Raw genomic sequence first — 18,710 nt, 5'->3', positions numbered from 1 at the left:
TGTTTGGCTGTGTTGCTATGTCTGTTGCCTTGGCAAGTGATGAAAGCGCTTAAACAGAGTATTGCATTTCCTGCTATGAGAGCAGAAATGACTGTGACGTCTGGCTGCTACGAGTGCCGTTCTGTGTGCTCGCTTTGTAACCAGAGCAGGCCGCATACTGCAGACATTAAAAATGTGTCTTTTCTGGGATGAGCAAGGCCTGGTGTTATTTGCACACGTTTTAAGCTGACTGTGTTAGATTCACAGTCGTAGATTGTTAGATTAGCCTGCTGAAAAAAAAAAGAAAAGAAAAAAAAAAGGTCATTAGCTGGTCGAGCAGCCTGGCCAAGCTGATAATTCTGGTCTGTTTTGATGGTTTTACAAGGGTTTTGGGCACTTGCCAGTTGGTAAAACTGGAAGACCAGCTGTTTGACCAGCTAAACACCAGCTTGACTAGACTGGGTGACCAGCTAGACCATCTAAAACCAGCTAAGACCAACAAACCACCTTAGGCTGGTTTAAATCTTTAAGCTCTGAGGGTGTTTTTAAAGATTTCCTGTTTCAGTGGCATACCCAAAATAAAAGGCTTATGCCATGTCAGCTGTAACTGAGTAAAATGTTCTGCTGATATGACAAAGCAAACTAAATGTATAGCATTATAAAAATAATTATCATGGTGTGAACAAAACTCCAAGTGTCCAAAAGACTCTCCAAACAAATAAAATATAATAATTGTACATAAGAACTAATTATGCATGCAAATACAACAATGTAAAAGGTATGCTCTCCCTCCAAAGCGCAGGCATGAGCAACGAGAACTCATTCAGTTCCATTTTGTGTCATTTGAGTCATCATTGAGTCTGTGTCATGTACTTGGCAGCGAGATGGTGGCTATATGAAATTAGAGTGAACATTCCTCTCTGCCCATATTTGGATGACTTCCACCTCTGGATGCAGCGATCTGAATCCTAATACTATTGCTTTAGCGTTCCATGATGCTGGACAACATACTACGGCATTTCCAGTGAAGTCATCTGATCCAGGAAAGCTAATGTGTTTTAAGCCAGATAGCACATTATGTGCTGTATGCACATTGTGCTTCATGTGGATTATATAATTATATATGCATCCAATTATGTTGTTTGTGGGCTTGTTTTTAAGCTAATAGAAGGGTAATCATTTTTAGAAGGATTTTGGGCTCCTGTCAGCTGGTCAGGCTGCAAGTCCAACTGGCTAAAGAGCTAAACTAGAAGAAACCAGCACACCACCTTAGGCTGGTTTAAGAATGATTATGTCAACAAATCATGATTGTGACATCATAGTGTTCAAATATTCAAATTTTTCATTCAAAAACATTTGTTGTGTTGCTAGCTGAGAAAATCTGACAGAACATTTAAACTGGTCCCATGTTAGTCTGCATGATTTATTTCTTTAACTGCATATGGCTCTTTTGGTTTATGGTGTGAGCATGTAATCTACAACATCCCGGGCCAGATAGCCGCCCTGTCCTGAGGAGTGATACATGGTGTAATCCATCACCCTGCCCCTTTCTCTGTGGCTTTAACAAAATTTAGTTAAAGCACTCTCCCCACTGGCATGACTAATTGCTCAGAGTGGCGCTGCAAGGAGACGCATCGTGTCCCATATGCCCCTCAGCCCTTACACATGCACCTTGTGTGATCCATGCTTGTTTGTTTTTATCATTTGCTTGTATACCTCCAATAACCAATAACTATGCCACTTCATCCCTTCCCTGACATGTAAAGAAAAGCCAGACGTTGACCTATTAACTATTATTGACTATTGACATTGACATTGAGCCAATGTGGACATTTCAATAAATAAATAATTTAAATATCATGGATGAGGTATAACATATTTTTTGAATCTGATTGGATTTGATCTAATGTTAGGCTAATTTAAACAGTCTAGAGCAGGGATGGGCAACTTTGAAGGGGGGCAAGGGCCAACATTTTTTCTCCTTTCTACCAAGGGGCCAGATTACATATCTGCACTCTAACAATGTTCACCCCTTTACTCAATTTCCTCATTATTTTGGATAATCTATGCACAACTAATGCAATGTTCTTTTAAAGATTTTGTAACCTATATTAACATTTTTATTTAACAATATTTATAAAAACTAATATAATTATTTTGTAACTTGTGTTTTTACTAAAAAATGCCATTCACATGCACACATTCATGTTCAATTGACAAGCAATATACTTCAGACTTACATTTTCAAGAAAATGTATCTCATTTGCTTTCTCACATTTGCAACAGACAAACACACAAATGAACAGACAACATTTTCAACCCCACCTCATAAAACAGCTTATAGGTATTAGTTAAAATCTAAATATTATCATCAGTAACAATAATGGATACAAGAACATAACATTTCAGTGCATTAAAACAAAACATTTCAGCACCACAACATACACGCACGGACCGAACAGTCCCGTGCATCAGAGAACATTCTCTCTATTCGCAAGACTTTTCAACAATCAGTCAGGTTCTCAATCGCACATTTGTTCAAAGTTTCTCTCTCTTATAACAACTTTTTCATTTTTCATAAGCATGAGCGAAACAGCATTAGATGTCTTTGGTGATTCCCGCACTGTCACGGATTTCGTAAAAACTTTTGATGCCTTTTACCCTTGTATTTTATTTACCCTTTACATCTGTGAGGAGAGCAGCTCTGGTGTATGCATCTCTAATACTGTACGCCTCTTTGATCACTTGATCAGTGGAGTATTTGCGAATCAAATCTTTAATGACAGATTTCGTATCCAGGCAAACAAAAGACATGGGTTCCACCTGCATTAACAATAGTGCGCACTGTCGCTGACAAGCTGAGGTAAACTTTAGCTCAGTTTACCTTATGAATGATGAGCAAGTGTAAGATGTTGCATGCTAGAATCCTGGAGTGATCAGCAGGCCTGCTAAGAACAAGCAACCTCTTCTGGTCAATAGTTGTAATAACATCATAAACTGAATGCAATTTTTACATAATCCCTTTGTCAAAGAAATAAAATCAATTCTCAGTCTTGTCCGATGGGCCATATTCATTGACACAGAGGGCCGTATACGGCCCGCGGGCCACCAGTTGCCCATCCCTGGCCTAGAGTTAGGCTAATGAGCTATATTACCTGGTGGAAAAAAATGTAAGGGTTTTGTGATTAGTATTATTCATAGGTACATTTATTTATTCATTGAACAATGTTGTCCTTTGGTAGCTTTGTCCAATGTGTAACTCCCTTTAACATGGTAAAGTCACTGCAATGCATAACCACAAGTGGATTATTGCTATATTTCCAGTCAGCTGAATCTAGTTTAGGAGTATACATTAAAAATGCATGAGCATATGTAGAAGTGAATATTTAGTCACTGTTACAAAGATAGAACTGTCTACGTAATCATCCATCACATATAAATAAAGAGCTAAATATACCTCCTGGAGATAATGCAAATATGGCTGGATTTATCCAAACACAATCATCATTCTTATGTGGTCAAGCTGCGCTGACCGTTTGAGTTGTTTCTCCTACCATCTGCTCTGCAGTATGCTAACAGTTGTAAGGCTGTTGTTGTACACACGCCTGCTACAGTAATGCATTGTCATTGATATCATGTTTAAAAGTGGTCACTAATCTTTAGAAGGACACAGTCTGCTCTCAGGCTCTTCACTGCAGCAAGAATTGCTAATGCCACATCAGAACCTCTGTGATAAGCAGCACTTACATGGGTCACTTATAGGAAAAGTGCATATAAGAGTTTAGCCCAAAGGGTTTTTAGCTGTAATATATAAATAAATAAATACATTTTGGTAAGAGAAAATGAAAATGCCCCCCCAGGGCTGTCCATTTAACACATTAATTCAGTGCGATTAATTATATAGGAAAGGGATATCCCTACAATCCGAGCGATTCAAGCTTGGACTGACTGAAGACATTTGGTTGCAAAATGGATCGCTGTGAACTGTAGGCCAATGGTTGGCTTAAGGTTGGTCAAGATTACGAATCAAATCAATAGTAAAATCTGACAACACTGGAATCATAAATTGTGCTTCTTTACCTCAGATTACAAAAATTCTCTTTAAAAATCTCGGTTTGTATAGCTAATGTGCATACGCCTTCTCAAGTTGATTAACAGGAAATATCTGTATACAAAAGGTGATTGGCTCTTTCACCTGTAGGCGGGACTTCCTTTCTACATCCGTTTACCGTTGGGCGTTCCAATTTCTCCTATTCATTTTAATAGAAGTGGCCCGTCTCTGCAAAAAAATAGTCTCTGCTTAAGTTCAATAATATAGAAATAAACAAAATATTGGATACTAGAGGCTGTAACGATGCTGGCAGAGCTGGCAATGACAAAGACGATGATGAAGATGAAAACCCAAGTGCAGTTTATTTACAAAATTGAATCCAAAACCCTAACTATAAACATGAACTTGACTATTGGCTTGGCTTGGCTTGGCTTGGCTTGGCTTGGCTTGGCTTGGCTTGGCTTGGCTTGGCTTGGCTTGGCTTGGCTTGGCAGAAACACATCCACATACAATACTTGACAACAGACAATGGAAAACATGAGGACTTAAATACAAGACATGGGAGAACACATGACAATGAAAACCAACGAACAGACAGAACTGTAACAAGATAATTAAACAATAAACCAATGAAAACATGACACTTGAACATGTAGGGAAAACATGAAATCACATGACAAGGGAACAGGAACTAAACTTTTCAAAATAAAAGACATGAATCAACAAAATACACATGACAAATGCAAGTATTTTGTATTGTCTTATCAATTCTTTACTTCTCTGCAGCAATAATGTAATGCATTTAAATTATCTGAATTATTTATTTTTATTATTAATTATATAAATTATTTAAATATAACTATATATAATTGTTGAATAATTATTGAATTATTGTTGTTTGAGGGGCTTTCTCAGCAAATACTTATATATGTGATTAATTGCAATTATTTCAATTAATTAATCAGTATACCATGCAATTAATTTGATTAAAAAAATTGTAATCGATTGACAGCCCTAGTTTTTTTTTTTTTTTTAAGAATAAAGTGCAATGATGACCTAAATAAGACCAATAGTATTAATCAAATAAAGCAAATTGGCAATTTTGATTTTTAAACACTTTTTATTTTATTTTTATTTTTTTGCCATGTTGAAAGTCTGCTGTAGGAGAGGGTTGACAGAGCTTGTAAGCATTCATTATTATACATTATAATTTTGAATATGCAGGTCTTATGTATGTATATTATCCAATTTAAACAGACCTCCTAGCTGAAAACAGGTTTGGTGAATGTGGCAACATCAAAAACAGAACCTATTTTAGGTACAAGTTTCCTGTTTACCATATTACCACTTTGCTGGCCTATTTGGAATCATCCTGTAGTACTCTGGGACATGTGCTACTAACCTATTTTTAATAAGAGTGGTTAAATCTGGTGAAAAGCATTCATACAGTGCACTCATACGGTTGAATTTGTTCAGAATAACCTTTGTTAGGTGAGCACATTTTGATCGTTTATCAAAATAAATGATAACACCTCTGTCCTTTCTGAAAAGCTAGTTCATGGTAGATAAACTAAATAAGCAGATGCTAGTCAGACATGCCAGTCTATTTGGGCTGACAGGCTGTTTATTATTCCATGACCTGTATAAACGGCAACCACGGTCACATTGAGAATTGTCAGGAAAATGGTAACACTTTTTTAAACTCTGATTACCGAGCTGACAGTATGTTGACCTGCGATAGAGAACTAGAGATGAATATCACCACGAAGAGAATTTAAATAATAAAGCATCTATAGGGGCATTGGTTAGGGTTTGTCATTCTCGTTCCCTTCCTCTCTGTCTCCCCTTCTTTCTTTTTCCATCTATCTCCCCGATAGCCTGAGCGATCCTGTGTTTATTCTTTTGTCGGTTAATATTACAGGCGCAAGGTCAGGTCTGTTTGCAAGCGGGCTCCTCCTGGAGTTTGATATTGATTTTAATCAAAGCGCCTCGGCTCGTCACCTCAGCCTGCCTCGCCTGCCTCAGAACGTCCTGTGTCAGGGTTTGTATTTCATGCTTCAGAAGTTTTTTAATTGATTGCAATTAGAACCAGCGGGATGGTGCTCTTGTGTTGTGAGCCCCCGTGACTTGTTTCAAGGTAGACAAGAGAGATTTTTCTCTATCTTATTACTTTAACCTCCTGAGACACGAGCGTGACTGCTGTGTGCATTTTCCAGTTCTCTTTTGATTTACAACTAGTAGCACCTAATAAACATGACATTTTTTTTAAGAGCAAATTGTTTTCCTAAACATTGATGTCCACATATGTGGACAGCTGGACTGAGTTGTGAAATTTGAAATAATACCAAGCTATAGAAATGCATTTTTTTTTTTTATTTATTTATTTTTTTTTATCAAAATTGTTTATTATGTTTCCAGGAGTGTTGGTTATTCATGTTTTTGAGATGTTACAGACATTACAACTGATTTTCTGTAAAGCTGCTTTCGAACAATGTGCATTGGGAAAAGAACAAATAATAATAATAATAATAATAATAATAATAATAATAATAAAACAATACAAATACAAATGATTTTACTTGATTTTACTTTTATGTCACAGTTTTTTTTTTTCTATTTTGGCAACAAAATCAAAATTTTCTTTCTTTGTACTTTCAGACAAACAAGTGATAGCCAGTGCTGAAGCATTTACCAATCAGAAATTACCATAATAAGTCCTGATTCAAAATAATGGCCAGCATTGTCCAATCACTGCCAACCATGTTAAAATAAAATGATACATTATAATTTCTGAATCTATGCACTGATTACAATTGTCTCATGTCTGCCAAACATGTTGAGTGGTCCAAACATCATCTGCAGCCTGAAACTGAACTTTTGATAGGAAGTTAAGATTGAATGCACTTGGCTTCATATGAAAGCTATAGGATGTTTCCTTGCTCCATATTTAGTGAATGACATAACCTTCAGTGTGCTGTCTGTCTGCACTGGTCTCAGAACAGTTCAAAATGCATCATATTTTTATCTTAACTCTATATAAAAACTCTGAAAGCAACATTTTCCCCCCAATGTGAAAATGCACTGTAAATAAAGGATTTCTTATGAAAACCTTGTACTGTTGTACACATTAGTGTACATTGTTTCTAGCAGTGTGGTGTTTCGCGATAAATCGCTAAAATTTTCAAAATGGCATATCGGATTAATCTAGAGACTCTAATCTTTTGACTTAAACAGGTTTCAATGTAAAAACTTTAGGTTAGTTTTCATACCAGATTTAGATTTGTTGGCGTTTCCCTCAAAATCAAACTCCGCTGTGATCAGCGCCATGTTGTTTTGTCACATGAGTTCATATGTCGAAAGTTTAACTCTTTATTGACAGCACAGAGTCTCCTGAACTAAGATTGAAATGAAATTAAAATGAAATTAATTTATGCATTTCGTATAGCGAAGCCAAAATACAACGTTCACGCATGTGTACGCGGGGTTGCACAAGGTCAAAATGTTTCCGTTTCTTACACAAAGGTATCATTATTACTTTATAAGACTTGAAAAGTAGTCCATGATTCATATGGACCAAACTTTTTCATGACAATGACTCCCAAATATGATGACTCTTTCGAGAGTTCTCTCTTTCTAAACTATCAAGGTGACTATATATTTTCATTTATAAATACCCATTTATACTGTGTGAAAAATAGTGTGACATCATAATGATAACTTGTTGTTTGCAAAATTCAGTAATTGTCATGATTCACTGTTGTCTCCCCTGTCATCTGTTCCTCCCGGACTACATTTCCCATAATTCCCTGCCCTCATCACTGCCAGCTGTCCTTGATTGTCCTCACCTGTGTTTCATTAACTCATTAGTCTTTGTGTATATAATGCCCTGATTTCTATTTAGTCCTTGTCAGTTGTGATTTGTTTTGACCACTCATTTATCAACTTTGCCCATTGTTGATGTTTCCTTTGTTCCTGTGTTTTACCATCGTGGATGTGTTCTTTGTTCCTGTTTTTACCCCGTTATTCTGTACTTTGTGTATTTTTATTAAATACTGTTTCGCCGCACCTAGATCCAGCTCTCGTGACTCCCTTTCTAATGTTCCATCGAACATTACAGTAATACATAAGGTATTGTGCTAAAGCTAAAATAAATTAGAAATAAATATTATCTGGACTATTTTTATTCTGTATTGAGTTGACAGCATATCTTTTTTTCCTACCCACTGTTAGAGTAATGTAAAACCTGAAAATAAATGTTTTCAATTCAAAAGAATTTATTTGTTGTCTTTTGAAAGCAGAATAAAACAATAAGGGGCCATTCACACCTAACACATTTTTCCATCCATCTTTGACCGTTGCATGGTGCTCTGCTGTTTTTTTTCAACATCTCACATAGCAGTGATTATTATTTTTTATATATATATATATATATATATATATATATTTTTATGTTGTGTCAAGTTAAAAAGAACTGCAACTTTGAAAACGTGCCTTGTGACACCTGCGTTTTAATAAAGTAATTTGTTTATGATTTACATTTACTATTTTACAGTTTTTGTTTTTTTTTTCCAGAGGGAAAAAAATCCCCACCCCAAAAAATACAGAAAAACATTATATGAGTTTTAAATGCATAAGGGAATGTAAATAATAATAGAATATTTATTCTGGGGTGAACTGTTCCTTTAATTATATATACAATAAGCAAATGCTGCCCTTTTAGGGGTTTAGCTGCATTAATTTACAGCTGATAGGTTAATTATTTAGAATGCAATTGATTCTAATTTGTTTTCCATGTTAATATGCTAGTAAAGATGGACTGCAGCTAAAAGTGATTGCATTGGAGTTCACTTGCTTTTTACCCCTCTCACCCCCACACATAGGGTTCTTTTATTTTGTCACCAGTGATCTGCGATCAATGCAACCGACGTCAGTAGGTCTGCTCATGAGAAGAGAAGGGAAGGGAAGGGAAGGGAAGGGGAGGGGAGGGGAGGGGAGGGGGGCGAAGCACTCACTACCATTTACATTATCTTAGTCTACTCCAGTACTCTGGCATGATCATTCCGCTCCCTTGATAACGGATGTTGCCAGTTCCCAAGGGACATCTTGGCAAGTGTAGCATCCCCAGTGCTTCACCAGGTCTTCCGTAATGTTTAAGGCTAGTGAGCCTGGCTGGAAGCACCATCTCTCTGCATGCTGTTTAGCTGCCTATACCATGTGTACCATGTCATCAATTTGCAGTTCCATTGTTAAAGGTTTAAATGGCTGTGATTATTCTACATGGTCTATGTGTGGTTCAGAGTAAACGGCACATTTTTCTGTGTACAAAAAAAAAAGAAGAAATAATAATAACAAAAGAAGAAATATTTTTATGAATTATACGTGGCATATCTGCTTAATAAAAACAATAAACAGAATAGTTACAATTAAAAATTGGCTTTCGATGTAGTTTCATTTAGTTTTGATGCACATAAAATATTTTGCATAATTATAAAAAAATAAAAATAAATATGTTCAGTAAATACAAATGCAAATAAAAACTTTACAATTATAAAATCTTCAAAGTGATTTTGCACCAGCAAGAAATTAACTGAGCACAGTTTCTAATAGCAATACAAATACAAAACCTCTCAGAACAAATTTCAGTTTGTAAATAAAAACCCACTCGCTTGTGTCAGAGGTCTTGATCTGCATGTTAATTTCCAGTGGCGTCTCTGCCATACTATGTCCTCTGGCTGTTAGGGATTTCAAATGATTTTCATTTATTGATCAGAAATGTTCCCTCTGTCCACAGGTCTAGACTACAGTAATTTTGTTTCCCCTTGTGGGTGAAAAGAAATACAATTTCAAGCAATGACTAGATTACTGAACATACCTTATGTATATTTTCACATTATAAGTACGATCTGCATGATGTTGTTGGTACTGTATTTACAATGGCTCCAGACAGTACATTTAAGCCATTTAAAAATGACTGAATGTCATTGCATTAGATAGCAAAATATTAAGCCAAGTGCCATTTTATCTGAAAGAAAGATAAAAAACAAAAAAAAAACATTTAACAAAAATAAGTTTACATTTGAAATGAAACATAACAATAGATAAACTGTTCAAATAAAAAGTATTTTATACACATTGTGGTTGTAACATGAATAGAACATGTCCATAGTTAATGTAATCAATGTGATAAACTACACTTGCTAGGACGCTATTCTATTCTATTCTTTTCTATTCTATTCTATTCTGATGTGATGTCACTTGGTTTGTTATTGTGTTATTTAATGGAATGACAAGCATACATTTTTTAAGTTTCTAAATACCTATTCTATTCTATTTTATTCTGTTATATTCTATTCTATTCTATACAGATTCTACTTGCATATACTTTTATTTAATCTATTGTAATGACTTGCATACATCTTTAAATCTGTCTTAAGCATCCAAATATGTTTTAATTAATTCAATTCTATTATATTCTATTTTTATTCCATTCTATTCTGTTCTTTTATTTTCAAATTCCACCTGTTTAGATATTTTGTTATCTATTGCAATGATGTTCATACATCTTTAAATGTGGCTGAAATATCCAAATACTATTCTATTCTTTTCTATTCTATTATTAAAACACTTGTTTTTTTATTTGGTTATTTACTAGAATGACAAGCATACACTTTTTAAAGTTTCAAAATACCTTTTCTATTCTATTCTATTCAATTCTATTCAGATTACACTTGCCTAGAAATGTTCTTTTATTTTGCAATGACTTTCATTCATCTTTAAATGTTGTTTAAGTGTCCAAACACTTGGATTCAGTTCAATTCAATTCAATTTAGATTACACTCACCTAGAAATGTTCATATCTTTTGCATTGACTTTCATACGTCTTTAAAAGTGGTTTAAGTGTCCAAAAATTGTTTGATTCAATTCAGTTAAATTCTATTCTATTTAGATTACTCTTGCCTAGAAATGTTCTTATCTTTTGCAATGAATTTTATACTTCTTTAGATGTGGCTTAAGTGTCCAAAAACTGTTTGATTCAATTCAGTTAAATTCTATTCTATTCTATTTAGATTACACTTGCCTAGAAATGTTCTTATCTTTTGCATTGACTTTCATACATCTTTAAATATGGCTTAAGTGTCCAAAAACTGTTTGATTTAATTAAATCCCATTCTATTCTATTCTATTTAGATTACACTTGCCTAGAAACGTTCTTATCTTTTGCAATTACTTTCATACATCTTTAAAAGTAACTTAAATGTCCAAAAACTGTTTGATTTACTTCTATTCTATTATATTCTATTCTATTTAGATTACACTTGCCTAGAAATGTTCATATCTTTTGCATTGACTTTCATACGTCTTTAAAAGTGGTTTAAGTGTCCAAAAATTGTTTGATTCAATTCAGTTAAATTCTATTCTATTTAGATTACTCTTGCCTAGAAATGTTCTTATCTTTTGCAATTAATTTTATACTTCTTTAGATGTGGCTTAAGTGTCCAAAAACTGTTTGATTCAATTCAGTTAAATTCTATTCTATTCTATTTAGATTACACTTGCCTAGAAATGTTCTTATCTTTTGCATTGACTTTCATACATCTTTAAATATGGCTTAAGTGTCCAAAAACTGTTTGATTTAATTAAATCCCATTCTATTCTATTCTATTTAGATTACACTTGCCTAGAAACGTTCTTATCTTTTGCAATTACTTTCATACATCTTTAAATGTGGCTTAAGTGTCCAAAAACTGATGGATTAAATTCTATTCTATTCTATTCTTATGCCACTTTATTAATTTCAGTTTCCACACACATAAATATTGTTTTAACTATTGCAATGACATATTTAAATGTGGTTTGAGTATCAAAATACTGTTCTGTTCTATTTAATTCTATTTTATTCTATTCTATTTTGAAACCACTTGGTTTAACAGAATGGCAAGCATACATTTTTAAAGTTTCCAAATACCTATTCTATTCTGATGCCACTTTATTCATTTCAGATTCTAAACACACAAATGTTGTTTTATCTATTGCAGTGACTTTTATGCAACCTTTGATCTGGCTTAAGTGTCCAAATACTTTTTGAATCAATTTCTGTTCTATGCTATTCTATTCTATTTAGATTACACTTGCCTGGACATTTTCTTATCTATTGCAATGACTTTCATACATCTTTAAATGTGGCTTAAGCATCCAAATACTGTTCTATGTTTTGTTCTGTTTATTTTATTTTATTATTTTATTTTATTCTGATGCCACTTGGTTTGTTATTTTGTTATTTAATGGAATGATAAGCATGTATTTTAAAGTTTCCAAATACCTTTTGGATTCTATTCTATTCTATTCTATTCTATTCTATTCTATTCTATTCTATATATATATATATATATATATATATATATATATATATATATATATATATATATTATCTATTGCAATGACATTCATACATATTTAAATATGGTTTGAATATCCACAATCTCTATTCTTTTCTATTCTATTCTATTCTATTCTATTCTATACAGATGCCACTTTCTTAGATATGTTGATATATAACAATGAAATTCATACAGTTTTATTCAGTTTAAACTGTCCTGCAAGTTTACATTTGTTAGAAACTATTCAAAAAGTGTTTCTAACAAAGTTGTACCTGTGGTATACATAACACTAATTAAGGATTAATGTGCATAAAAATACAGTAGACATTTTTTTAAATATTTTTTTTCTTTTCTTTTTTTGTGATGTTATGTGAAAAATAGAATCTCACAATGAATGATAGCTCAATTTATCTCTATCAACATACTGTTTCCTGCTCTCTCTCTCTCTCTCTCTCTCTCTCTCTCTCTCTATCTATCTATCTCTCTTTCTCTCTCTCTCTCTCTCTCTCTCTCTCTCTCTCTCTCTGTGAGAAAGACTCATTGTAAAGGAAAGCCAAGGGATCAGCTCCTCTTCGTGATCTCCTAAGAGGACGGCTAGCCTCTGCTCCATCCCTTCAATGTAGCTCAGCGCATCGCAAACACCACAAGCACTGGCAACATGATCTTAATTTTTTTTGAATACATACCAGAGGGAAAGGCGCACAAGGAAGTCATTTTCTTCTCTCAGTCTAAGCTTGACTCATTGATGTTTACTGGACCCCTCGAATGATTCGCTTTCTCCGATTTCTCTCCCTCTCTTTCAGTCTCATTCTTTCTCTCACTCTATCTCCATTTCGTTTGATTCTTGCCATGTGTGAGTTCTGACACCTCCATACATGAGAACAGCTGTATAAAACTGAAATCTCCTTCTCAGATGCTGTGATTTACAGCCACAAGAGCCTGAAAAATCACAAAATAGCACTTATGCTTGTCTACAGCACAACTGTCAATATGTCTACAAAGAAATTATGAAATTCCAAGTCAAAATGAGATTCAAATTTCAAGTCCTCATTTGCATTCTGATTTAGCATGAGAATGCATGAATAAAAATAGTTCTAATTCTTTGTTATTAGATATCCTTTTGTGTTTGGCATAACAAGCTTTCACTCCCTCAGGACAGTGGATAGCTCTGTTGTCCCAAGGAACCAAGTTTATTTATGCTCATAAAATTCAGGTACTTCTGATCCTCAGTTGCACTGAAAAATTAGCTGACAGCCTAAACTGACATGTGCCCATGGACGTTCCACCTCAATTTATCCTTTAGAGAAAGGGAAGGTGACAGAAATATCAGTTTTCAAGTACATTTGGCAGGTAGCTGCCTATAGCCTGGCCTCACTGTGAAGTGCTTGAGCTGAAAATGTGAAAGAAATCCATTACAGCAAGGTTTAAAAAGAGTTAGACACGTAGCATTATGGCTGACAGTTTGAACAATCCCTTCAGTTTCTGAGAGTGTTTAAAACCTGCAGTCAGTGCTTTCACTAAACCTCTTGATGATACAGACACGATTTTAGAGTGTTTTGATTAAACCTGTAACAGGAGCCATTTAGAGGTGACTAACTGACAACATTAGATTCTTAGAAATTAGAGGATCATGTGTTTTCCACCAAGAAATAATTTTTCTTTCTTTCTTTCTTTCTTTCTTTCTTTCTTTTGTCCTTTTGAACGATATTCTGTATAGCTTTATTTGCATTTTTAATCTTATCATTATTAATATAAAAAATAAAAGTGTAATAACTGTATAATAACTAATTAATAATACATTAATAAACACGTTAGAAAAGGTTAAAAGATCAGTAGTTCATACAAATATGCATATATATGACAATTTGAATCATAAAGTTCCAATATGAATGACAGCTATTTGAATGTGCATTGACTTTGAATGTACATAAACATGTTCCGATAAATATTATAGTATATATATATATATATATATATATATATATATATATATATATATATATATATATATTATAACTGTGTTTGTTCATTTATTTCATTAAAGTTTATGTACAATAGAAATTATGTAAAAAAGAAATAATCAGTTATTAACAATCATGTTCTGGATACTGATTGAACCTGGGACTGGATTCTGAACAGACAATAGATTTCCCCCCTTTTTGTCTTTCTTTCTTTTTTCTTTCTCTCTCTCTCTCTCTCCCTCCCTCCCTTCTCTCTCTCTCCATCCCTCCCTCCCTTTTTTCTTTATTTCTTTGTTTGTTAATATATTCTAATCTCTCCTTGCATTTTTAATCATATCATGATTAGTATAATGTGTAATAACTATATAATAATCATTAATAATATATTAATAAACATGCTTTAATGCTTAAAATAAGTAGTTCGTTCAAATAATAATATATATGAAAATATGAATCAAAACATTTCAATTTGAATAAAAGTTTCATGAATTTTCTAACCATTTGAATGTACATTGACTTTGAATGTTGTATCAAGTATTACATGTATCAAAAATGGGAATGATCAGTTATAAACAATAATGCTCTAGATATTGATTGGTCCTGGATTCTGACCGTTCAATAGATTTTCCCAGCCGTGCTAAAATACAAAAATATAATATCAGCCTTACATGATGTAAAACACTTCACCTTTGTACTATGTTTCACTTTGCAGCACCCATAGAGGCCATCTATTGGCTTTTTTGCTTATAATGTGCTTGATAAAATCATTTTAATGAAAATGTATGTCTTTTTTTTATTTTTTTATGTGGTAACCATTTTATAAAAGCAATAAGGCACTCGTGGCTGTACAATATTGTAAACATAGTCATGGTTAAATGGGTTGCAGGTACTCCATTGCACATTGTGCCTAACAACAACAACCATTAGCCATGACTTTAGTCACAACATAGCATGGCCTCTTGTACCTATAAATAAAATCTAATCCACCTGTTTAGAGATATATTACGAGAGAGAGAACTGGCCTCATCTTTTCTCACCTTCTCTTTCTCTCTCTCTCTCTTTGCTCCCTCCATGTGGTTTGTGTGTGACTGATGCTGGACCTCTTGGGAGTCTCTGTGCTGAACTTGAGCAATTTCAAACATTAATTACTTAAGTGCTGCTCCCTGGGGGCTGGAGTCTCACGCCACTATTTGTTTTCTTTCCCAATGCTCTCTCTCTCTCTTTCTCTTTCTCTCTCTTTCTCTCTCTCTCTCTCTCTCTCTCTCTCTGTCTCTCTCTCTCTCCATCTCTGTCTCTCTTTCTGTTCTGTGTTTCTATTGCATTCTCCTCTTATTTTGTCTTTCTCTTTAAGTCCTTCTGTACAATTCTCTATAAAATTATCTATACTCTCTCTCTCTCTCTCTCTCTCTCTCTCTCTCTCTCTCTCTCACACACACACACACACACACACACACTCACACACACTGCAAGTTTCAAAAGCATGACAGATCTTTCCATTTGAGCACTTTAAACACAAAACAATAAGAGCATTGTGAATGTGTAACAGCTTTATTCATTACTCATTTTAAGATGTTCTGCTTGTAATTAGGTAATCACGCTGAGCATGGCAAAATTAGACAAATGCTAGTGAGGACTTCCATAATATTACCTGTCATGGAAGGTGCTTAATGAAGATCATACAATGTGGCATTTCCTTTGACTGAGTGTAAAGAGTTACAAGAAATCATTTTGCATTTGTTGCATTAATTACCAAAAAACTGGTTAAGCTGACAAGCCAGTGGGTGAGAATAGCTGAATATAGATGGCTTTGAAATGTAATGTAGCCATTCTTATTTATTCAGTGTTTCAGTTAATTAGTGTTTTGGGAAAATGTACAGCATGTATTTCAGGAAACTAAGGGTGGGCGGTATGACCGAGTTACCGTACCCTTTCTGTCAGCTCAAACCAGTCTGGCCATTCTCCGTTCACTTCTGTCATCAACAAGGCATTTCCATCTGCAGAACTGCCACTCACTGGATATTTTTTGTTTTTGGCACCATTCTGAGTAAATTCTAGAGACTGTTGTGCGTGAAAATCCCAGGAGATCAGCAGTTACAGAAATACTCAAACCAGCCCATCTGGCACCAACAATCATGCCACGGTTCAAATGACTGAGATCACAATTTTTCCTCATTCTGATGGTTGATGTGAACGTTAACTGAAGGTCCTGACCCATATCTACATGATTTTAGCATTGCACTGCTGCCACACGATTGGCTGATTATCACATTAATAAGTTGGTGTACAGGTGTCCCTAACACTCGGTGAGTGTATATATATATATATATATATATATGTGTGTGTGTGTGTGTGTGTGTGTGTGTATTAGAGCTTTAAAATTAATATTAAGTTTAACATGCACGTTTTTCTTAAATGTGATTAATGCATTTACCGTTAATACAGCATAAACCAGCATAAACACTAGTTGGAAGGGCGGAACCTTTGCGATGTGTCCGCCCGGAGTCATTACATTGATGCTCACTTCACAAACACACACAGCATTGATTCAGTGTCAGTGATAAAGTGATGCAGAAAGGAGTTCTTAACACTATTTGTTTAGAAATCTAGATGGAACTTGTGACAGAAATTTACAGCAAAGTATTTTTCAGCCTAAGTAAGGAGCATTTTAATTACCACAAAGGCACGCCAAGTCTTAACTATCTCTGAAACGCAGAATGAGATGTATTTGTCTGCATGCGCTTTTCATGTGGTGTTCAAAGCGGTGCTTGAAGCTAGAGCTAACGCCCTGACGCAAATCATGAACGCAGCTTCACGATTGCTGTAGCAAAGTGGATAGCCACAGTCTGCTGGCTGATTAATATTGTGGAGGATGAGATTTTAAGAGATTTAATCCTTATTGTAATGAATATGCAAACTTTCGGGAGACTAGTTCTTACAATAAGTCAACCTCCCAATAAGACTTCGGGAAACGTTTAATGTTACTTGAATTGGTGCTATTTTAGTGCATTTCTATCATTATTCTGTGGAAGGCTTTGTTTGGAAAATGTTAATAAAGCATTATATTATTACAAATTGTTTTGTTTTGAAAGAAATGCATTTTGACAGGAAAAGATGTATATTTAGAGTCAAATGACAGTACTCTGCGATTAATCGCGATTAACATTTGGTTTTATCTTTTGACACTTTTTCAGATGAAAGTGAGATAGCATTTTCGGGCGATGAGAAGAGGTATGGCAGCTTGCCCCTATCTCTCCCACACCTGTCTCAATGCTTGCGGGTGAAGTCTCCATTTGCCGTAGTAACTCTGCACATGTGTTCATCATGCCCAGGACATGTGTCGCACTAAGCGTGCACTGCTAAACACAATAAGTTTCTGTGCAATTGAGTCGAGCGTGTACCAGTTTTACCAATGGCAATTTTAGCCACAGGAAGTGAGGGCATTATTTTTAAAAAATGCAATAAACATTCAATAATTAATCTCAGAAATTAATGTGTTAAATTTGTCAGCCCGAATATGTATAAATAATGTATATAGATAGATAGATAGATAGATAGATAGATAGATAGATAGATAGATATGGACAGACATGGAAGTCAATGCATATGAGATGATGATTTATAGGTTGCTGTCAACATTTGGGTTGTATCTGCTGTATAAGTTCAAGACGTCTTCCATCTATAGAACAAATATCACCCTAGAAATAGTTGTGAATGGATCTCTTTGAGGGTATGAGAGGTCAAAGATGAGCTTGTGGAGAGAGAGAATCTCTGTGATGTCCTTTGTCTTGAAGTCTGTGATCCTCCGCCGATGCATGCAGACATTAGTGCCGTGACTCCCCTCATCTTCTCTTGGCCCTGTTGCTATGCACCATTAAACATGAGAGGTCGCCTGTGAACTCTGCTGCAAATCTGAATGCGCGTGGATGGGATGATGTAGGTGGTCATTTAGGATGGCTGTTTGGGTGTGTTCTAGGAATTCAGGTGTATGCGTACATGTGACTGTGTGCAGACAGTAACATTAGCATTTTGATACAGCAACTAGACATGAGCCTGAGATAGCTGTGCCCTCTACCAGAGATACTTCCAAATCCAACAAACACTGACCTGCCCAAACTTCGCATCACTGGATCTGTTTCCGTAAATGCTTGAGTGGCCACCTCTCTACCCAGACCGCTTATCGCTTTCCCTCTCCTCCTCCTGAGGAAGAACAGCCTGACTGTCAAATAAAACACACAAATGAAACTTTCAATAATCTATTCAAATACGCTGCACAACCATCTCATGCTGCAGACATGATAGGATCTGTCATTTTGAGAAGTTGGTGTGGGAAAAGGTTTAAGA

General features: G+C 34.8%; 1 protein-coding gene across 1 annotated transcript in view; it reads left to right on the top strand.

Annotated features, from left to right (window-relative positions):
• The window catches only part of LOC127434049 (ciliary neurotrophic factor receptor subunit alpha-like), a 290,499-nt gene that overhangs the window by 28,753 nt on the left and 243,036 nt on the right, over positions 1-18,710 (top strand). The window lies entirely within an intron of this gene.

This window comes from Myxocyprinus asiaticus, chromosome 43 (genome assembly GCF_019703515.2).
Source record: "Myxocyprinus asiaticus isolate MX2 ecotype Aquarium Trade chromosome 43, UBuf_Myxa_2, whole genome shotgun sequence".
Taxonomy (NCBI): domain Eukaryota; kingdom Metazoa; phylum Chordata; class Actinopteri; order Cypriniformes; family Catostomidae; genus Myxocyprinus; species Myxocyprinus asiaticus.
Note: the sequence above shows the minus strand (reverse complement) of the source record. Positions and strands in the feature narration are given on the sequence as shown.